This window comes from Galleria mellonella, unplaced genomic scaffold (assembly GCF_026898425.1).
Source record: "Galleria mellonella isolate WM207_F2 unplaced genomic scaffold, CSIRO_AGI_GalMel_v1 utg74, whole genome shotgun sequence".
In the NCBI taxonomy this organism is placed as follows: Eukaryota; Metazoa; Arthropoda; class Insecta; order Lepidoptera; family Pyralidae; genus Galleria; species Galleria mellonella.
In genome coordinates this window covers 2914802-2940190 of record NW_026442147.1, presented here as the reverse complement: position 1 = coordinate 2940190, position 25389 = coordinate 2914802, and the positions used below count along the sequence as shown (strand labels likewise).

At 30.5% G+C, this 25389-nt stretch overlaps 1 protein-coding gene across 2 annotated transcripts in view; it reads left to right on the top strand.

Moving 5' to 3' along the window:
- The first annotated feature begins 1044 nt into the window (after positions 1-1044).
- The window catches only part of LOC113516004 (histone-lysine N-methyltransferase MECOM-like), a 103451-nt gene continuing 79106 nt past the window's right edge, over positions 1045-25389 (top strand). Inside the window, exon 1 of one of the 2 annotated variants that reach the window (XM_052900976.1) lies at positions 1045-1202. The gene's annotated coding sequence lies outside the window, so the exon portion shown is untranslated. The remainder of the gene's footprint in view (positions 1203-25389) is intronic. The other variant, XM_052900975.1, reaches the window with a different exon arrangement.

The window sequence follows — 25389 nt, the reverse complement described above, 5'->3', positions numbered from 1 at the left end:
CTGAAGTCAAACTTATTAAAGTGTTTCCGTTAACAATTTCAACAAACAGTACGCGAAAATTAAATAAAATAAAATAATCATAACATTTTTACATTAAGGAGGTCCTTATTAACTGAATTAACTGTAGACAAAACATTTAGGTTAAATACCATTTTGCGATGAAAACGTAAGGGGCAATTTTTAATAAATTTTAGATTTGTAGTATATATAAATTATACGACAATTATTTCAGTTTCTTATATATTGTTTCAGGATCTGAAGAAGTTGGGGCACCTGCATCTAATAATGAGGAGAATATAGGTAATAATAGTAATAAGTTTAGTATATATATGTCTGATGTAGAATATGGCACTATTTGATAAATACCGAGATATGAATTTATAAGTAGTATGCGTATTTTTAGTTATCTTATCTAAAACTGCTACATGTGATTTTAATCTATACAATTTACATAATATCGGAATTGGAATTGAATTAGGAGTTTGAGAAATCATTTTTTTTTGGATTTACTTTCAACTTACACAGTGAATAATTGTCACATTTATACGTAAATATTTATTTATTGTTTCTCTCTAAATAAATATGTTTCATTTTGAGATAAATAGTTTTTGAATACTTTTTTTTTGTTCTTTCATAATAAAATATATATAATTTTCTAATTGAGATATAGTATCAAAGGCCTATCTCTGTACGAAAAATCATTAAAATTCGTTTAGCCGTAAAGCATGATTGAGTAACAAACATCCAAACAGCAACTGAAGAGCCAAACATTTTTTCATATTTTTATTTTATTCACAGTAACAAAGTTATAAGGATTACTTTTTATTCAACGACTAGTAATATACTTAATGATAAAATGCGTCATACACTATTTCTTAACCACTGTCTTAGTATTTGAATAGACTAAATGGCGCGTGCTATCGACTTAGAGTCAAACATTTCTTTTCGTCTAAACTATAATCGATAACTACGATTACATTATCACAGCTGATTGCGTTGTATAATCTAGTCTTTATTAATCTGAGATAGCAGTAGGAAGATTTTAGTCAGTGATGGATGCAATCGTCAGAGTAGATAGTCGTTTATTTTGGATTCTAACTCCGTATTGTGGTGTTGATAATGTGCTGATATCAACAATTATAATTCCAAAAAAGGAAGGCTGGAGAAGAAAAGCTCCTATGCACAATTCTGTCCGTGGACGGGTGAGTTCTATGCTTAGGGTTTGTTTTGTTTTGTTTAATTTTGTTGATTTTGTTATTTTTTTTTATTTGATTTTCAATGTTATTGTTATAAATAAATTATTATTTATTTATAATCTGATAAATTATGTCATAGTAAAATGTGACAAAGCACATCAAGATTATTCAATGATTGATGAAGATTATTGAAAACCTATCAAAAGCAGTAATGAAAGTTTCTTTATAGATATTTATATTATTGAGAAAATTCCACTACGTTTGAACATGTGAAAGATGTCATTTGTCATGTATTAAAAGAAGTAAATTATGTAGACTTCTTTATACAATCTTCCTAACTCCATTTTGTACCTATTTTAGTATAAAATATTTAATATTCGTTCATAAATCCTAAACTTAGGGTTTATATAAAAATATATAAAAAAAAAATTTAAAACGTCTAATGATTAGTCAAGGTGAGTTGCTAAAATATATTTTTTTTATGTTTGCAATGAAAATAAAAAGTCTTTTTTTTATACAACTTAGAATGGCAAATAAGCTGACGGTCCACCTGATGGAAAGTGATAACCGTCGCCTATACACATGAGCAGTACCATGTACATAACAGAGTATACTGTTTCGCCCATGATACTCCTCATGCGTTGTCATTCCTGAGGACTCAGGTGTTATTCCTCTGTACCCAGTAAATTCACGCCATATCCCACCTTTCAAACGGAAACACAGCCATGCAAACACAACTGCTTCACGGTTGAAACACGAATGGGACGGAGGTACCCAAGCAATCGACTTTTGTACATTAAATTATTATTATTATTCGATTAAATAGTATCATAAAACAATTATAGTACAAGTCAGTGACAACAGCTGCTTCTTAGTGTGATAACAAAAAAGAAATACATGTTCACGACAATAAACCCAAGTGGGGTAGTCTCAATTATCATTACGACTACAGCATGATAACACAATGATAAATGGTGCACTGTTATCATCTATCATATATTTAAACGAATACAAAAATTTTATAATAAAATTTTTTATTAAATAATTGGATGAGCGCTCCGATATCTAATCCGAATTAATAATAGCCTTGACTGTAGAGTTATAGTTATGACACCTGGACATACTTATCTATTTATGACTTTGTATATAAATGCTTGTATAGTTATATTTTAGGAGGCCAACGCTCGAGGTATAGTACTGGACTCACAGTATCTCTTGTTATTGTTTAAGATACTGTTCATATCTATTGAGTATTTATTATGGTAATAGGTAATAATAATAGGTCATACAATTGCCTGATACTTCAAATTCTCTCCTAGTCTAGGTCTGATAGTCACTATATAGAACGAAAGACAAAAAAATAATTTAGAAATATTTACTAAATTGTTCAGATCGGGGATCAAACCTGGAATTTGATTTAAATAAACTAGAATACGTAAAAGAATGGTGAACCACATTAACGGCAGCTGGTAGAAAAAGAAAAATAGTTTTTACCCACAACATGGATAAAGTTGTAGGTAGAAACTGATAATTACATTGTTACGTGATGGGGATATACAGGAACATATTAATTGACCAAAAAAGTTAACGCTTTAATAATAATAATAAAAATTACTTACATCTCGAATATTGAGCATATCAAATTTCAAGTCGCTGAGAGATAAATAAATAAGAAAAAAAATTGAGCAAATCTAGAGTCATATTCCTAATCATTATCATCATCTCAGCCATTAATTGTCTTCTGCTGAACATAGGCCTCCCCCATAGACTGCCATAAAGAACCGTCCAAATCCATTAAAATCCATTGACTCCCTGCAATGCATTTGTAGGGGTTTATCTAGTTACTCGGTAGTCGTACAAACGGGAACCCGGGATCCAACATAAGCGCCTCGAGGTACGTTGTGTGGTTTTTAGTGGGTACGAATCCCACACACCCCAGCTGCCCTCCCTTCGGCAGATGGGACGGTCTTTCCGAAGATTTTCCACACGGAAAAAAAAGGGGTTTATCTAGTGGGGGTCGTCCTACACTGCGTTTGCCCTGTATGGCCACTCAAAACCTTTCTCATTGGTTATCGTTGGATTCCGCCATGATTACTACGTCATCGGCAAATCGAAAGTGAGTGTTGTATTCACCATTTATGCCGTATTCCTAATATAAATAATATTTTAATAACATATACGTAGGATTATATACCTAAATTATCGAATTGTTATTATACTGTCCCGTTTTTTTGTTAATTATCCAAGTGAGTTATCAGCAAATAATTATTTGTTAATAACTTGGATATTTATGATCTATTCCGCATATAACATCATGATATAACAATAAAATACACTATGATATTCATGCGACACCTTATGCGTTGCCATTCTTGGCGGCTATAAGGATTATACTATAAAGTATTATTTACCTATTAATTATAATGATAATCATCAGTTTGTAATCTAATCTAATATTATTATTATAGATAAGAATATTTGTCTAGTGACTTCTGTAGTACAACACATATTCGTGTTGTGTCTGATTATAATTTGTACCTATACTTTGCATTATAGTAAGGGACTAGTTATGTTACAGTTTCGCCCGCAGGACAAGTACATAAAATAACCTAGGTGCTAAGATAGGATATAATCTTCCCGTGTACCAAATTCGTTTGTCCGTAATTAGGTGAAAGTGTAATAAATATACATCTATCTATGCATTCATACATCATTATAAACTTTCGGATTTTACAATAGGATTTTCAAAAAGAAAGATTCTAAATTTAAATATCTCTATATTATGTATTTATTCATATATCTCGACGCGAAGTCTATTGTGGTAGGTGATGTATTTTATAAGGGAGTTAAAAGGGGAATAAAAATTTAAAATTCTAAAGTGTTAGACTTCTGGTATATAGCTTCGTATAGTTTATTTGAAATTGAAACGATCCGATTTCCCTTATCACGGATTAAAGTTGTGAGTTTGTTTATGTTTTGTTTAAAATTATGTCGTTAGTACATATATCTGTTTAATTGCCTATAACAAAATTCTATAGAGATATCCAAACTATTATATTGACACATCTATTTTTTACGACGTTGTTTTTCAGCAGTACTCATAAAATCTACTGTATTATTGTATGTCCTAACACAGGATATTAAAATATGTGATAATCATGAAAATAAATATTATCAGCGTCGTGCACTCATATCGACCGCAATAAAACCGGTCGTGAATCGATCTCTTCCCGGTCGCGGCCGCATTATAACCGTGTGTCATTAATGCGATCGTAAAACATGGTCGCGGGTCGAGGCATTCGGAATGCACTGCGGAGCACGCCCGACGATAAACCGGCCTTGCTAATAAGCGCCTCACCGCTTATAACGCTCAAATCGCTCGCTTCGCGTCCGCTCGATTCGTTGCGGTAGCTAATTAAAATAGATCGCCTTAGAAGCCACTACTCGATACCAACAAACATTGACTTTTACAGGGTTATCCATAACGGATGTACTAACTAAGCTGAAATTCAGTGATGTCAGATACATAAAACAAAAAACTTTTCTAAAGAAGTTATTTTTAAACGCGATAGAGTATCAAATCGTCGTGTGATCCCGGTATAGAATAGGCCATTGCTTCCTTTTCCGTGGACGAGTAAGGGAACTTAATGGACGAAGGATGAGCAACAGCGTTCACTTTTAAAGATCACCAAAGCCTAACTTCAGTTGCTAACCCGCCTGCCAAGCATAGCAAATACTGGCAAAACCCTCCAATAAGGGGTGGCCTATGTTCAGCAGTAGGACAGATAATGATTGATATCAAAATATTTGAATGAGAGTATCAAAACCGGACTTAGTGATAAGCACGCCACTGCTTATAAAGCTCAATTCGCTCGTTTCGTGTCCGCTCGGTTCGTTGCGGACGTTAATTAAAACAGTCATAGAAGGTGCTACCCACTACCCGCGAATAACAAAGAGCATCACACAATTTTTAACGTCCCACTGTTGAGCACAGTTTTTCCTTTTTAAACCCTATTATGAATTGTAGATATTAGTTTATTAACATTGCTCTTAAACACTATTAAAAAACACAAAATAATTTTTTTAGCAATATACGATTTCAAAGACTTTTGTAATACGGCAATTTTCTTTTATCTAGTGTTGAATTTGAAAAGTAGTTTGTTAAGCTGATATGGAAGGCTCTAAATTATTTATTATTTTCCGATCAATGTTTATTTACGAAATTCAAGGCAAATTTTCCTTTTAAAACTATTTTGCAGGATAATTAGATATATCGAGCATTATTAAATTATGGCTTTGCTATCTTTATGATATTAAAAACATGTTTTCAATTGAATTTATATTAAAGATCCTTATTATTTTTATAAAACACCTCGATTACAATTTATACAATTACGTAATTTTTTATTTTAATTTGCACGAATAGAGTTTAAAGAATGAAGAAATAAAAATACAATTATGTATAAAAGAGTTCCAAATTATGTTAGGTAAAATTAATTTAGTTTAAAAGATTAGTCAATTTTCTATTGTGTATATCAACATCATCATTAAGTCAGCTGTTAACTGTCCACTGCTGAACATAGGCCTTCCCATATTGAGTAGCTTTTCCAGTAAATTGTCGCAAATACATCTAATACATATACAGTATATAAATTTAATATATTTTTTACTGTATTCCTTATAATACGACATAACGGATGACGCGTGCAACAGTTTAGCTTGAGGGCCGCTACCAATTAGAAGCAATATCAAAACCATCGGCTGAAGTGCCATCATTATCTGAAAAATAGCTGGCGAATTTAGCCCTTAACAACTTGTGATTAGATACAAAATCCTCTGAAGTTATCACGGGTTTTTGGAGACAAGTGGAGTGAGCAATCCTGAAGTATGGGGTTGGGACATAGTTAAAGCGTTTACGTCGAGAGACGTAGAGTGGCTTCAGCCTTTTGTGGGGTTTTCTATCGTTTTGGGCATTTATGCGTTAGGGCCATTGTAGGGGAGTCTCCGTTTTGACAACCCCAGCGCAGGAGTCTGGATATTCACGAACGCGGAAAATTTTTATATTTGATTTTTATTATGTATGCATATTATGTATTAATAGATCAAAGTATGTACCTAGTAGTTATGTTTTTAGCTCGATTATTTATTGTACTTATTAGAAAACAGGCTGTATTATTTTTATAAAGTCGAATATTTTTTAAAACTAGATATTATAAATATATTTTTATACGTGGCTCGCCTTAGTGAAATTTGGTATATGAATAGGTTATATATTAATACATAGGATACTTTATATACTGATACACGTGAGTGAAACAATGGTATCCACTTAGTTATTTATTATTAACTGTAATCTACATATTTGCATTGATCATATATTCATCTAGAATATGGTCCATGAATATTCATTAATGGATGATAATGGAATGATAGCCCCGTCTGCGCTAACTGTATACGCTGGCGGGGCACCAGTCAGGGATGATAAGTGAGAATGAAAAAGCAAGTAAGTTAGCCCACCGCGATGAATACACCTGGAACTCAGCACGATGGTTTCCAGGGGGACCTGACAGGTATATTGAGAATGGGACTGGTAATCTACATTACTAACACCCCCTTCCCCCTCATCCATGTAGTTAGAATATCTTTTGTTATGGGAAACTAGACAACATAAATTTTGGGACGTAACCCATAATAGACCTGGGCCAATTTAAATATTTTATTTATTAAACTATCCGACTGAGATTCAAACCCGGAACTTTATTTACGCAAGGCATGTATACATTGTCTCTACGCCGCAGAGACCGTTAATGCATTAAAAATGTACCTCCTGTAATCTCCTGCTTATACCGCGTTCACAATGTTGGCTTTCTATTTATGTCATATTTTTATTACGTACATAAAACAAGTTAATGTGTATCTAATCAGTTTTAATCTATGCATTGAATTTACAGATAAAAGTATTAAAATACGACACACCTATTAGATATACTATTGTATATAGATATGAGTTGATTACCAGATAGTAGCTAGTAAATTTAAATGTAATGCTACGACAGTTAAGTAGTTGTTATTTCTATAGAAATTATTAATAAATATATAAAGAAATAGCAACTTATCTCGTCACAGGTGAAAGTTTTGATAATGTAGTTATACCTTTAGAAGGTGAAACAATATTTTAAATTTATTTTATTTATTTATTTATTCTTTATTGACCACATTACAAAAAAATTTCTGGTATAAAAGGTGGACTTAATACTACATAGCATTCTCTTCCAGTCAACCTAAAGCGGTTAGGTAATTTTTCACTTTAATCATTACAAACAAAAAAATCAAATCTTTGCTTTTAATAATATTAGTTTAAACGTATACACGCCTTTATTTGTTATGGTCATGTAAAAGAAAAAAAAATCACATTATATTCATGACTATATCGCTGACGAGGTAATCAAAGGACTATTACAGTTGTTGTGAACGTATTATTAGATATACCCATGTTTTATTAAGCATATTTGAATCAATCATTTTAACATGGCAGAGGCTGAGTCTAGCACTATAAATCGGACTAATTTTGTTGATTATAATAATACTTACATTAAATCCTTCAGATTGTTTTTTTATGCCACGACAGTGGCAAACAAGCATACAGTCCGTCTGATGGTAAACGGTCACTGTAGCCTATGAACGCCTGCAACACAAGGGATATCCGCATGTGTTGCCAACTGTGAAGAAACTTTAATATACCCTTTTTTAAGAACTGTAGTCTTTAGGGAAAACCTCAGCAGGGAGTTCATTCCACAGCCTTAGTGTTCGCGGGTTAGTAGTATCAAATTAATTTCGATCACCATGTAGACAAAGTTGCGGGCAAAGCTTGTATAGATATATTAATAGTGTGAGGCAAACTGTAAATGTGTATTTCAGAGTACACTGTTGTGGCAATTGCTTGAATACACGTGCGTGCGTCATACTGGATACCTACCTATTTCTGATTTAATACGATCCGCATATTTAGATATCCTTTTTGCGATTTAGATAGGTAGGCAATAATAAAGGCAAAGATGATCTTTTGTTTTTTTTTTATTTTTTTTATGCAACTTAGAATGGCAAACAAGCGATGGAAAGCAATAGATTCATGATACTAGTGCTATTTGCAACGCTTACCTGATGCTGTAAAATTTAATATTGTACTAGTATTTGCGCAAAATTTTTGCGATTTAATATAGATTTATTTTGTTAAAAAGCAGTGATCTTGATTGCAGCTAAAATCATACATATAATAATAATAATTTTACGCAAAAGCTAATAATAAAGGCAAAGATGTTTGATGGTTGGACGCAACAATAAGGATGTTTTTTTTTTACCCTTTTGAAGAATAGGAAAACTTAGTTTTTATTTATGGCCTGGTCCGTCTTCGCACGAGTAGACAGATAGAAAGATACTCGTAAATTAGTATTTTATATCAGCATTAATAGACAAATTATTATTATTTTGGGCAACATTATTGTTATTTTCATAAAGACCTCTTAATTTTTTTAATGCCTATGCTACTCACTGATAACGTAATTTTCTATAAGAATTTGTAAAATCTGTTGAGTAGTTTTTGAGTTTGTTCATTACAAAAACAATAGACATACAAATAAACAATTAGATATAGATTAAGTTACGAATTAAAAATAAATATGTTCGATTAAATAAATTCTAAATAATAATAAATATGGGGGAGGCCTATGTTCAGCAGTGGACAGTTAACGGCTGATATGATGATGATGAGAAAAAAAAATACGCGTACAAATTTACTCTTGAACGTCCACTCATATAAAATTATAATAAACCGCTTCAATTATAATGATTCCATCCTCGTGATTCTTCCCATATTCGAACATAATGGGAACAAACTCTCACATTAAACTGTGTCTATTGTTTTCGCTATTGTTCTTTTTGTTTTAAAACCCTTTCTGTTGTTTGGTTGCGCGCGCTAGAGAGAGCTTACAACTGCTCTCCTTTTATTAATGTCTAACGTTAACTTGTCTGTTAGCTGGCATTGAATGAAACTAATGAAGTATTCCGATTATTTATACGTGATTTTTGTCAATTGGTTCAGCCAAACAAATAATCACTACGACTAACGATTCTAACGGATTCCACTTATATTTTATGATTAAAATTATGTTATTAAAATTAAGAAAATTAAGTTTCATAATAAAAAAAAATCATAATGTAATTATATTTCATATTTAAATTAAATCTTATAATTTAAATAATTTCATGAGTAAATTAAATTCGTATTAGGAATTAAAAAAAAAACACCCCCTTCTTCTCTTCGAAGTTTGTAAAGTGAAAGATCTTAAATAATTACAGTTTATAAAGGTATAACCAATTATTATAAAAAAAAAACGATGGTTCTAACCAGGTAGCACTGTTTTTGAGAAATTATCAAAAAATCTCCATGAGCAAATTTAGGAATCCGGTTAATTTTTTAACCAGACTTAGTGTTTTTCATAAAATACTAAGGTATTTTATGAAATATCTAGTTACTAGATATTTTGATATTTCATCATTTACTATATTCTAGTCAATTATTGATATTTATGCATTCACGATTGAAGTTGTATTTTTTTTATTTGTCTATAAAAGATGATTATTTTCTGCATAACTACAATTACATTTAATGTTTTTTATGCAATTTAGAATGGCAAACAAGCTGACTGCCCACCTGATGGGAAGTGGTAACCATCGCCTATAAACATGAGCAATACCTTGGACATAACAGAGTATACTGTTTCGCTCATGACACCGCCATACGTTGCCATTCCTGAGGGCTCAGATGTTATTTCTCTGTATCCTGTAAATTCATTGCCATATCTCACCTTTCAAACCGAAACACAGCCATACAAACACGACTGCTTCACGATAGAAACACGAATAGGACAGCGGTGCCAAAGCAAACGACTTTTGTACAAAGTCTCCCTCTAGTACTTGTAATCTATCTGTATTCGTAGAAGTATCTATACCTATTATTAATTTACAATAGGCATCTAATTATGTAATCTGTGTAGCGCAAAGCGAATTCAAATGGACTAACCAAAACCGCCAAAGGCTATGTACATACTAAAACATGATTATCCGGAACCGCACTGCACGTGTCTCTGGGTTTGCGGGAAACGGAGAAGCTCGCCTCGCCCTCCCCCCCAACCCGGAGGCTATGTGAAATTAATTTCAAGCTACGGACGGATTTGTGTACATTGCTTGTAGATATTAGGGTTGCACAGTGTAACTTTGTGTTGTTTTTTTAATTTACACTGTTACAATGTATCTCTAGGATATTTTGTCTGAAGTTATATTTATATTTTTATATAACTCGGCTAGAGTTAAAAAAGCGGAAGTGGTACTTAGTTTGCTTTTTTGTGTATCTGTTACATAAGACATGAGACAATTTTCAACTGATTAATTATTTAGAGACTACTATATATAATCTATATATAAGATGATTATTTTTGAAATGACAGAAATTTCTGTATTTTGGGAATAATTAGTTACTGTAGGTTATAATTGTATTGTAATGTTCATGTTAAATACATAACTATATTTGAACGTAAAATCTGCATGAAAATTATTGTAAATTACTCAGAAGTTTAAATTAATATAGACAAAATAAGTACATATAAGTAATCGATAAAACGAAATTAAATTCAAATATTTAATTGAAATTAATTTAGTTACTCAATTTTATACTTACGTCCTTTTTTATAGTGAGAGTTGGAATAAATAGTTACAGGAGGTTTTTTATAGTGATTACAGATTAGATGATCTGTAATAAATAGTTACATTTAAAAGAAAAAGGTTAAATTGATTTTTTTTCTGTTTTTCGAAATTAGGGCTTTTTTGGTTCTTTGTCTCTACTTTTGTCAATTTTATGACATCACACATATTCAAACTACTATTTATTTCATAGTCTAAAAAAAGACATGGGAAAAAAGGAAATTATTTGTTTTATTAAGCTTTTCTTTTATTGTTTATACGATTTTAATTATAATATTATATTGATATTGACTACCTTTTTAGTGATTTTAGTCATGAGTATTTTTCTTATATTTGTTCTGATACTTATTAAAAGTTGTTATATGTATAGTCAATTTTATGACATCAGTTGCAAACTGAGAGAACAGAAATACTAAGTGTACGCAGCCAAAACGCATTCTGATTATCTTTTTGGTTCTATGCCAAGGTTTTCTGTCAACTTTGTTATTACTGATAAGTATTAAATGTCAATCCTGTACAGTTATATTGAGTTGATAGCTAAAACTTATATCGTGTGTATGAGATTTTGGCGTGGAATAATATCTTTATCATACAGTCGATCCACTGTGCCATCAGTACAAAGACCTTGTTGTGTTTTAGGCTGCCACTCTGTCTGTTGATGAATTGTAGAATATTTATTTGTGTAATTCTCTTTGTAAGACTTAAAATGTTTTTATTTCCAAAGTATACGATGTTCTATCTATAATATCTTACAGTATATAGATACATATACTATATATATATATATATATATATATATATATATATATATATATATATATATATATATATATATATATATATATATATACATATTGTGAATATATATATATATATATACTTTCATATTCACAACATATTTCTTTCATTCAGAACATTTTATATATAAAGACATTTGAACCTTTGTCCCTCAATGACGCTTAAATTTGAAATTAAAATAAGAATTTTAATTAAATATGATAGTAACTAAATTTATCTAGTTTCTTTTAAACTTTCAAAGGGAAATTCTATATCACTTACATATTACATATAACTCACTTTATTTTTTAATTTATAATTTCTATTGGAATTGTTTTTGTTAAATATTCTATAAAAATCTATGTCCAATATATCAATAACCAAGTTTCAGGTTTCTATGTTAATTGTTGATGCATATAGTTCTTTATTTATAGATTTTTTTTAATCTACGAGTAAACTAAAATTATTATAAACTGAAAAAAACAAACAAGGTTCTCAATTCGACTATATTTTTTTGTTTGTTGACACATAACTCCGTCTGTTGTAAACCGATTTGTAAAGTGCTTTTTATCTGAAGGGATTTATTTACAGTTTAGTGTCATAGAACTTTTATCAAAGTCGGTTGAGTAGTTTAGTTTTTAAATCAATAAAAATGGTTTTGCCACGATTGAAGTCCTTTTTTGTGAAATACAACCTTAATTAATAAAAAGAGAAAGGATTTGATTATTTTGTTTGTAATAGATAAACATAAAAAATACTTATTCGGTTTTAAAATATTTCATTTATAGTAAACTGAACTGTGCTTTTTTGTTTATAAACAAAAATACTGTGCAATTTCTTTTTGTTTATAAATAAACAGAAAGAAATTTGCTCAAAGTCAGGCTGAATCCGTAGTCAATCAGTATCTATATTTCATATTGCTTTAAAGATCAGACAAAACCATAACCTGTATAACTCGACAGCGTCAAATAAGAGTGCAGTTACTCACAGATCCCTCGCACTGTATACATGAACAACATTCGCATGTACCTACGTGTTCCTACGTCCTTAGAGAGCCTTTTAAGAGGCCCAGTGAGTGGAGAGCGCTGTACCGATCGGCTTCAGTGCTCACCCCGGCCGACATCGACAGTAAAAAATATGAGCATCCCCCTTGATATATCCCCCTGCCCCCCTTGCGCCATCTTGAAAAAGTTTGTCACTTGTAACCACAAATCGATCTGTCTACCGTAGGCGGTAGATGGGCGTAGTGGGTGTTTTTTAGTACCTCGTCGCTGTCTTTAGGAGGGTCCGGTTGACTTCTGTGTTAGGAATTGGTCAAATTTAGAATTTATATAAATGTTGCATATATATAATTATATGTTAAATAATGTTTCAATAGTGTAATAAAATATTTTTCGTTATATAACATTTTTTTGTAATTATTAAAATATTAAACAGGTAACCTCCAAATAATTTTTTAATCGTCCAATATGTTCATATGGAACAGTAAAAAAATACATTATATATAGTATTTAGAGTTTTCTAAAGCAGAATAAGAATTACTTGCTTTCTTTCAGTGATATATTTTGTTTCAGAAGTCATTCAGAAATACGTTCCGTTTTGACGTTTGGTTTGTACAAACGTTTTCGGACTATAATATGAACAGTATTAGAGTAAATTATAGGTAAGTTATGAATAAAATGTATGTCATGTTCATAATTTAAGCGTGATTGAAGAAAGTATTTTTGAAAAATATAAAATAAATTGTCCTCTATTGAATGAAAACTTGATATATGAGACAGTGTAATTATTCACCTCTTCCTATAACTTCATGTATTATATTTTTTATTTTTATTTAGATAATTTTATTGACCAGAAGAAAATATGGTACAAAAGGCGGGCATAATGCTAATAACATTCTCTACCAGTTAACCTTTGGGATGAAATAAATCACGAACGGGGTACTTCAATATTGGGATAAATAAAGAAAATAACAGCTAATAATGGATGTTCCAGAGTCGTGAAGCTTGATTATTATATATATTTATATATATTTATTTATGTATATTTATTTATATAATTAATATTGAAATGTAATTTTTTTATTTTTCATTATGTCAGGCCATTTACGGTGTAGAAAAAAAATCATTGCCAAAAACTATGTATATAACAATACAGACATAGATGTTTTTCATCTAGTCTTATAAATTGTGACACACGTGCATATCGCTCCCGGAAACTGTATCATCATATTTTTTTGATATGATCTTATCTTTGACGCGCGGAATACTCGGAGATGATACTTTGTCTCTGTTGATTATTGTTGTTATGATTTAAATTTTATATCTGTGACAGTCGATTAGATAGTTGGAGAAAGTGATAAAAATAACAATTTATCTGAATACAGTATACTGGTAAACATGTCAATACATTCCAAGATTTAAGGTCAAAACATAGCTTTTGTTTGCAACTCGTACGTGTGGATTTTATAAATAGATAATTAATGTCAAACTAAAGCATACTTATATATTAGATTTTAAGTTAGACTTCTAGAAATACAACTAGGAAAAGTGTATCTAATTTAATGCACCAGTCTTTGTGTGATGTTGGAAAAAATGTATACACAGACAAAAAATCTAATAAATATTGTTTTGTACTTTAATGTTCTTATATTAAGACACAATGGATGTGATTGTGTGACATGTATTATTATTATTATATGTTTAATTAATGTATATTTTTAGATACAATTAATAAATATCCATCCATAAGGAAAGTTATTTTAATCTAACGTACTCGAGTATGCTCCTTTGTTTTATTCGAGTAATAATGTTGACAATAATCATCTGAAAATTTTAAAATAATATCAATCAGTATCTCGTTGCAGTTGTTTGTTAAGATATGTTTTAGTTACAGTTTATTAAGTAAAGATTGAATACAACAACTAGGGTTAACTGAAACTTAAATATAAGTAAAAATATTAAAATATTTTAAACATTAATGGTTGTGTAAAGTCATTATTAAACTTTTTAAGATGTCTGTTATAACTGTTTGCTGAACTATATACAAGATTATTGTGTTTTCTGTATTGTCAAATCCCCTTATAACATGACTTTTATTGTCATTCAAATGATAATTGCTAAAGGATTTGTGGAATTATTCACATGACTACCTTGACAAAACAGATACGCCCTGTGGCTATTCTATTATTTATTTTGTTAATTCAAATTCAGTTCTTATTGTGATTGTTTTAAGGTCGATGTTAGTTATGAAGGGCAAAGTAAATCTCAGCATTTTAAAAGTCGAGAACACCTATGGATCACAGTAGGTGTCTTTACAATCGTACCTTGTAATGTCTATTTAGATTTTAACGTTTAAATCACATTTAGATCTCAAGCAGTTATTATCTAAAGATATAAAGTAGTTTATAGCAGCACACTAGATTGCTGAAGACAGCATAAAAACAACTATATAATAAAAACTCCTTATATTTTTAGAATCATCGAATTAATCGAATGATTTATAATTGCATTGAATAATCATACGCACTATAAGCTGAAATCGAAAGATACCATATTTTTTAGACAAAATTCGAGATAACAATTGGCGTTGATTAAAAATATCTTTCCTCAGATTCACACAATTCGCAAAAAACATAACCCCGTACCATGTCAAAAGGTCAAGGAAAGATCAACCCTTTTGATGTCTATAGACAGGTAGCGAGAGATAGGGACGTGCCCTACGCAGATAGTCCTAATAATGTTATTGTGAGCATCAAAGGGTTCACGAAACCGAAATTAGCAGTACATTCAAATTGCCTCGACACATCGATTGTCATAACGAACCGTGCGAAATTCCTCACAAAGCGGGCTACGGTGCGAAAAAATAGCTAAAAAACGAAAAAAAATTAGAAAAAACGGTGAAGCGAAAGGGGTAATGACGTGGCGTGACCCCTTTCGTGTCACATTTTGTTTGCAAAGTGAGATTTTTTCAATAGTAGGATGTACTAACTAGAAAAAAGTTTAAAAAAATGTTAGACAAAATGTTATGTATAAAAATGCAGCAAACTGACAAACATTACTTATAATCAAGATTTTAACAATTTGCAATTATAGTTAATATGAATAGAAATAAATTTTATTCATTAAATGTGTTTTTCTGGTTGATTCAGTCAATTTAGAAAATATAGTTTTCTAACATACTTACTCACAGGTCATCGAACCCTAACCCAACAGGAATCATAATTGTGTGGTAAAAGATACTTATAATATAGGTGTAGATATTTGCCCTTGTACAAATATTATTAAGTAGAAATAATAGAAAAAGTAAACATTATATATAATGAAAGATTGTGTCCCCAAAAAAAACTTATTTTAATAACCAGTTATTTTGATCTAAAAACTAAACTGCTGAACTGATTTTGATAAAAGTTCAATGGCACCAATTTGTGAGTATATCTTTTTAGATAAAAGAAAAATTTTAATTAGTTTAGAACAGAGTTATGAGGCAACAAATTTAAAAAAAATACAATTGAATGAACCTCCTTATTTTGTTGGGTGGTTGGTTGGTTTTGTTAATTAATTGAAAATTATTTAAGTAGGTACTAAAAGACACATAAATTTATATATAATTGAAATAATTGTAGAAACACTGTAATTGATTTGGTAAATGAACAAAATTTTATTTATAAAAATGAAAATATTGATTATCAGAGGGAGACTTTGTACAAAAGTCGATTGCTTAGATACCTCTGTCCCATTCGTGTTTCTACTGTGAAGCAGTTGTGTTTGCATGGCTGTGTTTCGGTTTGAAGGGTGGGATATAGCGTGAATTTACAGGGTACACAGGAATAACACCTGAGTCCTCAGGAATGGCAACGCATGGGGGGTATCATGGGCGAAACAGTATACTCTGTTATGTCCATGGTACTACTCATATCTATAGGCGACGGTTACCACTTTCCATCAGGTGGGCCGTCAGCTTGTTTGCCATTCTAAGTTGTATTTAAAAAAAAACCCGAAAATTAATGCTCAAACTATTAATAGTACAAATTACAATTAATAAAAATCAAAATTAAAAGATTCGTCCAATGAGTTGTACTTATTATGTCGGAGTATGATTTTATCAGGCTATCTTTTGTGTTAGAAACGGTTTGGGGTCGAAAACAATAGTATATACGCGGTACCCAATGACTTCTGTGTGTAGTGATGCCTTTATTTATTTCAAGGGCTTCATCGTGAGTTGCGTTTTGTTCTTCTTACTGTTACATGGTGTTCAGAATTGATCGAGAATAAAATTCAATTTATCAACAACAAAAGTATTAATTAATCCAAAAATATAATAAAAAACAACAGAAGTGTTTTGTTTTTAAGTCCTGCAGTGTTATCCTAAATACCCACTATCTGTCTACAGTCTAGATAAGATATAATTGAATCTAATCTTCAATCTAGATGACTACACCAAATGACTGATCTAACAAAAACTAAACCTTTATTTATTAAACATGATAAAGTAACCGCTTTTGGGCAGATATGTTTTTGGTATAGGATTTTTTTATGACAGTATGGTAAACAAGCTAGTGGTGCGCGAATCTGAATGAGTTTATTATTCGAATAATTAGTAAATACTAATTTAATAATTCGACTACTAAATTAGTAATATAGTAACTTTCGTATTACAATAATTTTTTTCGCTACTATAGAACATCTCAATTTCCTTATTAAATAAAAAGAACACGCTGTATATTACAACTTAGATGTGAAGCATTAATTTAACTTAAACTTTTGTTTATTGACGATTTCTTTCGTAGACACTCGACTTTTAAAGGTATACTACATACAGTCTTCACTCTAAAATATATTTTATTTTGTCCACATAGGATATATTTTTGTATGGGGTTCAATTACTTAAAGTAGGGGCAAGAAGAATAGATATGGGGTCCGACTCTGACGATAGAATTCTTTTGATTGAGACCTATAACGGACCCTAACGTATATTTGGACAGCAACCTGAGAGGTTTGAAGTACACCCGTGGCTTATAATTACTATAATTTTGAGGAAGATGAAGTAATATACATCGATTCCTAAAAAATAATAATATTTGTATTTCATTGTCTATATTCAATCACTAGCTTTTTTCCGTTACTTCGCTCGCTCCAGTACAAATTTTTATTCCCTATTTCACACCTTTAGTGGAGAACTCTGCAAAAACCAATAAATATGTTAATTGTAATTTTGAACCAAGAATCTAAATCTAATATTTTCGTGTCTAACTATTAAATTGACGAAATTAAATATAAATTTTCAACCTCCATCTTACCCCCTTAGAGGTTGAATTTACAAAATTCCTTCATTATATAAAAAAATTATCTACAAAGTTTAAAGATTCTAGATTCAGCGATTTTAGCTGTGCAACGCACAGCCAATATATGGGCCAGCCACTCAATCAGCATACTCTTCTATTGTATATATAGATATTTGAAATTTAATTATTATTACTGTATTTAAACTTATGATTTAATTAATTAATTAACTAATAACCAATCTTATAACAGATATTTGAAATTTAATTATTATTACTGTATTTAAACTTATGATTTAATTAATTAATTAACTAATAACCAATCTTATGATTTACTTTTTTTGTCTACTACTTTTCTTTTTTTATTATTTAGGTCAACAAACAGTAACCACAATATATATACATATGTATCTAAATATCAATAATTTTTGTGTCACCAACGACGTTGGCCACCTATTACTATAAAACAAAATATGCAAAATGGTTGTGTGCAACTACTTGTACTTTAACTTTTTCAATATTTTAAAATTATATTTTTTTATATATTTATATTATGGATATATAAAAAATATATCTATCTATAGATATAAAATTTAGCACATTAAGTAAATAATCTTGTAAATAAATAAAATATAATAATTCTCAATAGATAATTTGTTTGACATTTGATCTCTTCATGCATTATTATTTCGATAAAAAGGTATGATAATTTATTATTAAATAATACCAAGTACAAAAAAATAGATTATAATAATCTATACCGATTCCTTAAATTTTGATAATATTATCATTACAATACATTACCTATTTTAAAATAACAAACATAAACAATTCTTATAGGGAGTGCTAGTGCACTCATAGATTTTATCACTTTAGGAGCCGTAGTGCGTTAGGGTTGCCAACCGCCTAAAAATAAAATGCTGTGCCACCTACCCACTACTATCTGTTCTCCTATAACCAAAAATTGTCTGTAAGCGATTACCCTAGCGATAAGATCGCGTTTTAAATCTTTAATTTATATATATAGTTCAATCTATGTTACTGTATTTCACTTAATTTATTTATTTATCTCTCTATTGCACCAGAAACAAAAATATACATTGACAATTAAATTATTCAATTGTCGTTGTATATTTTTATGTTTCTGGTGCAAATAAAAAAAAAAAATAAAATAAATGCTGTATAATCTGTGATTTTATTTATCTCTCTGTAGACAATGTATACTGCTTATAATGAGATTTCCTTTTTAAGGGATTTTACCTTTCTTAAGATATCTTTTGTATTACGGATATTCAGTATTAAGGTTTAGATAAATAACATTTAGATAGATTGTTTCCTAGAAATAATTCGACTAATAAGAGTAAACTTTTTAAAATTACGCGCAAATGTTTTTTTGTTAGTGTCCTTTATCACACAAACGGCCGTTTTATTTATTATATTATTAATAGTGTACTGTTAGACTTTCTTATAGCATGAAAACACTACGCCTCAGTCAACGGTTGGCTTGGGGAAAATTGTTCTTTGGAATGTTTTTTTACACTCAGCACTACATATAGAGACAAGAGGTATGTGATCAAAGTAACAAGGTTTAACGACCTTTTTATAGATTAATATTCGTCATATTATTCAAGTTTACCATAGTCTCTGGACGTCTGAATTATCTACCAGGTATTCTTGATAGGTAATATGTGTGCAATACCGATCGAAATTTGAAATAAAAAACGGTATACTATATCGTCATAGTCGTAGAGTACTGACGGATCTGACAAAGATTACATATAAAGATTCGTCAGTATTCTACGACTATGACGATATTATACTTATGGGAAAATATGTAGGTGGGTAGGAGGCCTATTCACATATCAATATCAAAACCTTCGAAGGAGAAAATTCCTCTGTAAATGCATTAACGGGATTTTAAGAAATGCAGATAAATTTCGTGTTGAAGTAATATTCAACAATCATAATATAATCACAGCAAATAAATAAATAATGGCCGTGTGGTCCCGGCATAGAATAAACCACCCCTTCCTTTCCCGTAAGTATCTTAAATCTTAATCGCAAAGCGAGGGATGGACAGCAGCGTCCCTCATAAAACATCTCTAAAGCCTAACTACAGTTGCCAATCCGCCTGCCAAGCGAGGCAACTACTGGCAAAACCCCCCAAGGGCTTATGTTCAGAAGTACGGAGATAAAGGCTGATATGATGATGATGATGATGAAATAAATAAATCATGTAATAGTGAACAGATCTCTATTTTGCCAGTTAAATAATGGATACGTCTAGACAGAGTAATAACATCGGAATTGGTATGTAATCGTTCGAGATGTACCAAAACCGTTGGACCACTGATTGTTGCTTACACTGTAACTGTGTAATAAATTCATATCATGATTTTTTTTCTAAAGACTCAGCACAGACGTAGGTACTTACTATAATGTGCTATACTGGATAAGAGAACTTTTTTTATACAAATTAGAATGGCAAACAATCTGACGGTCTACCTGATGGAAAGTGGTAACCGTCGCCTATAGACATGAGCAGTACCATGCACATAACAGAGTATACTGTTTCGCGCATGATACCCCCCATGCGTTGCTATTCCTGAGGACTCAGGTGTTATTCCTCTGTACCCTGTAAATTCACGCCATATTCCACCCTTCAAACCGAAACACAGCCATGCAAACACAACTGCTTCACGGTTGAAACACGAATGGGACAGAGGTACCCAAGCAATCGACTTTTGTACAAAGTCTCCCTCTGGTAAATTGAACCGAAAGAACTGGTCGATTGAAACAGACTTGCAACTGAATACAACGAAAGCATTTATAGTTTTGATACAATAATAAAATTGATGGCTGTAAATTGGGATAACAATAAATCGCAAACAGTAAACAATGGCTGGCGCCGGTTTTTATTAAAAACGCGATGAGCACTGAATGATATATGGATCAATTTTCGCATAAGGGTTCACCCGGCTTACGAAACAATATTTTTATATTTAATTTGCGTTAGTTAATTCGTACGATATATGTAATCTTGTGTATTTTTTCGTTTCTGTTTTAATAACTATTTTTTAAATGAGGAGAATCGTATTGCGCTATTTTTTGGGTTCATGTTACGTAAAATATGCATCTAATTTAAATCAATTACCTTCGATTAGTTATGTTTAATAAAAAAATTCCTGAATAGCATTTGTAATATATTATTACATAATGTACTTATTTTATATTGATTTCTTAAGTTTATAAATCCATACAAATAATTCGGTGTGTTCATATAACGCATGTAGGTATCACGTAAATTTATATTTAGAAATTGCAATATTTTAATTTTTATGTTTTATTATTTTTATATTATTTTGAATAATATATTATAATCATTGTCATCATAAATGGAGAAAATATAATCCTCAATTTTTGTAGCGAGTAACACCTACTCTGATATTTAGTCACCGAGAACGGTGGAAAAATGTGATTTTAAAATAACCAATTTTTCAGGGATCACGCGCGTTCAGCCATGCATCGTTGCTCCTGCTCAAATATGATTTACTGGCGCCAAATGTTCACGATATCTGTTTGACTTATTGCTTCATTAACGATGAGGATATATGAACTTGGTCGTTAATAGATAAGGCGTGTTGTCGACGTGGTTTGGGTAATTGAGAGCTTTAGTTTCGCGTAATAAAATCTAATTTCCTATATTCGACTTATATTATTTAGTTTGTATTATTATATATTAAAGAAACTACACAACAGGTAAATGTGCAATTGTAAAGTGTAATATTACGTAGGTACGTATAATTATAAACTAGTGATATTGAATTTGTTATATGTTTTAATGCAAATTCAAAATTATTTTTAATGCAATAAAATAAATTTTAATATTTATATTTTATATTTTTTCTTACTTTTGGATGTTGTAAATGGCGACCACGTGAATTTAATGGTCGAAGGATGGGCAGCAGCGTCTCTCTTAACATAAAATCATCAAAGTCCAATTCCGGTTGCCAACCCGTCTATTAAACGTGGCAACTACTGGTAAAACCCTCTTAAGGGACGCGGCTTATATTCAGTAGTGGACAGTTAACGGCTAATATAATAATATTGTTTTTATAATTTTTAGTTTAATTGTAAACGGTTACCGTTGGCTATGGACGCCGGCAATACTAGGAATGTCACGCGCGCATTGTCGACCCTTAAGAAACTTTATTACGCCCTATAAGTAAAACCCTATGCTGTAGTCTCTAAGAAAAACTTCAGCAGATAGAACATTTTACATTATAAACTATAGATAATATTAATTAAGTTACGAAGAGGCTTCATCAATCAGATAATAATAAGACTGATCTCTTATTATTTTATGATACCTTAAAAATTAAAAAAAAAATCAAGAGCGATACAGTAAAAAGAACGATGATAATTTTTTAGTGATAAAATCTTTAATATCATTTCTCCTTGGCACATCAAGGAGAAATGATAAAAACATAATTGTCATTGTTTTTTTTAGTGCATCAAAAACAAACCGTTATCTATATTGGACGTTATCCATTAGGATAATGGATAAACCAAAAATTATTAATCGAGTCACGATACAACTATTTCATTATTTAATATCTACAGATAATAAAAGGTACATACACTTGTATCATAAAATACAGTCATATTTATTATTTTTTCAATGGACTTCAAAAATTTATAAGTATAGCGTATCTTACATGGTACTTTCGTTTATTCTACTCATAAACTGTTTTTGCTTTTTTGGGCAACTCCTTTATATTAGTGATAGTTAGTTTTTTATATACAACTTAGAATGGCAAACAAGCTGACGGCCCAGCTGATGGAAACTGGTAACCGTCGTCTATAGGCATAAGCAGTACCATGGACATAACAGAGTATATTGTTTCGCCCATGATACCCCCCATGCGTTACCATTCCTGAGGACTCAGGTGTTATTCCTCTGTACCTATTAAATTCAAGCCCAGTAAATAGTTATAAATAATACCGATTTTCTATAAAGCGTTCTTGGTTCCCTATTTTCAGATATATGGTATTACAAAATTCGAAAATTGATTGAAATACAACAATGCGTTTTGTTATAATAATAGTGTAATTAATACTTAATAATTAGGTTAGACGGGGATACCTTCTAGTTGAGTCACTTTACAGTAATCAGTCGTTATCAGTTTCTTTTAATTGTAGCCATATATAGATTCCAATAATTGTAATGTACACAATTAATATCATTTATAAGTTAAGATAATTACAGTTACGATAGTACTTATCATTTTAGTAATCTTTATAGATAGATATTTTGAATTCAAATTGAAGATAAGATTACAAATTAAATAGATATTATATATTTTGCTCATCTACGTTTGTTATCAATTGTATTTATAAAACATTTAGCGAATACTTATTATTGCTGAAACTTGATATATTTGTTTATTATTTATTGATCATATTTACGAAAGTGTATGGTAGAAAAGGCGAGCTTAATGCTACATAGAATTCTCTCACGTTCAACCTTTGGGAAAACGTAATTATATATATATATATATATATATATATATATATATATATATATATATATATATATATATATATATATATATATATATACCTATAAATAAAGGCACAAATAAGCATTGGGCAAATGGTTATAGACAAGACGAGTAAAAGAAGTTTTATAAAAATAATAATAGCCTTTGCCTTTTGTAATAATCTGTGTAGACGATGGACCCTCTATGGTTTATAAAAGATGGGATTATGTCCGTTATCATACGCTATCATTTATTTTTACCAAAATAATCCCGTTAATTACCATCTTTTATGAACTATGCAACGTGAAAGTCTAAATTCCCTTTGTGTAAGCTGTGCACTTGTACAAAAGGAGTGCGTCTTATATCTAATGACTGGAATAAAATGTATGAAGAAGCCCATATATAAACTAATTATAAAGTATAATATATAAATTAAAAAACTTACCCAGTTCAAGGGTACTGATACCAGAGGTAAATTACTTAGAGAAGTTACATTGCATATAAGTGACAAAAAAATCTGTTAGCTTTTATCTATCCAATAAATGATTTAACACCGGCTACCAAGTTCCCCTCAAAGCATGCGTTTATAAAAAGTTAAAATTGAAATATTGCCACAAAGAAAACTGTTATTGGAAAGTGGCAACCGCCACGGGATCGGCACTCTCTCGACAGAAAGAAAATTAGGATGCCAGCCGTCAAAACTTCAAAACCAGCCATCAGAGCGTCGCTTTAGAGGGATGCCGCGCCCCCACATTACACCTCTCTCATTATTTATCACATTGTCGCCAAAATTAATGGTAGACCCTCGTCAAAAGATTTTTATTTTATAAAATAAAGTTGTGGCTGCTGGCAGTTTAATCATATCTTTGTTTAGACTGTGGATTGTTCTACACGGGGCCGCTAGTGTTGTGCAACTAGTATTATTATTTCATATAGTTTGGAATAGCTTTTACTATTAATTTGTTATAACATCATTCTTTCTAATATTCTTAACAGGCGAGTAATTTTTTAAATAGAGTTTCTGCTGATTTGTTTATTTATCTCTTGATAATCTTTAAATATTATAAAAATTTGTAAATACTATTTGGGATGGAGAAGTACATAGGCTGGCTCTTATTTAGTCAATCAACATAATTACTACCATTTATACGAAGTCGGAGAAAAAAAAAAAAGTTAGTAATAATATAATACGAATAATATTTACGGATTCAATAAATTTTTATTCGACGTCTAAAAAAAGGAGGTAATAAGACCTATAAATATAAAAATGTATTTATTATAATATTATTAAAACCTAGTGTGTGCTCTGTTCTTGATACCATGTTTGACAAAACAACGCATTTAATTAGCAGCACGATGGCTAATTAGAGTCCTATCTGGTGTCAGGGGTCATAAGGAAACTACGCTTTTTGTTATGAAAATGATGCTGTAAACACCATAGTTAAATTTATGTTTCTAATCATCTTTTATCATTGTGTTACAACAAACAGTTTTAATTACGGGAAACCATGTTAGTGTCCCCTATTAAAATGGGACTTTATCATGTGTTTTAATATTTAATTTATCTTTATTTTTAGTGTTAATGACTAGAGTTGATAATATGGTATATCATTGTTGGTAGAGTTTAATAGATTATATTTTATTTTATGTTTAAAGAAGGAATGGTGGTTTCGCGTGTGGTATGGTTATGCTATGGGGTAGCAATTTATTTATTTATTTTAAAAGGTACATCAACAATGTATATACAGACATTAATTTTAATTGATATACAGGGTCTGCATCTTGCATTTACACCAATTACAGATGTACACAGCATTTTTTTAAGTGATCGATTACA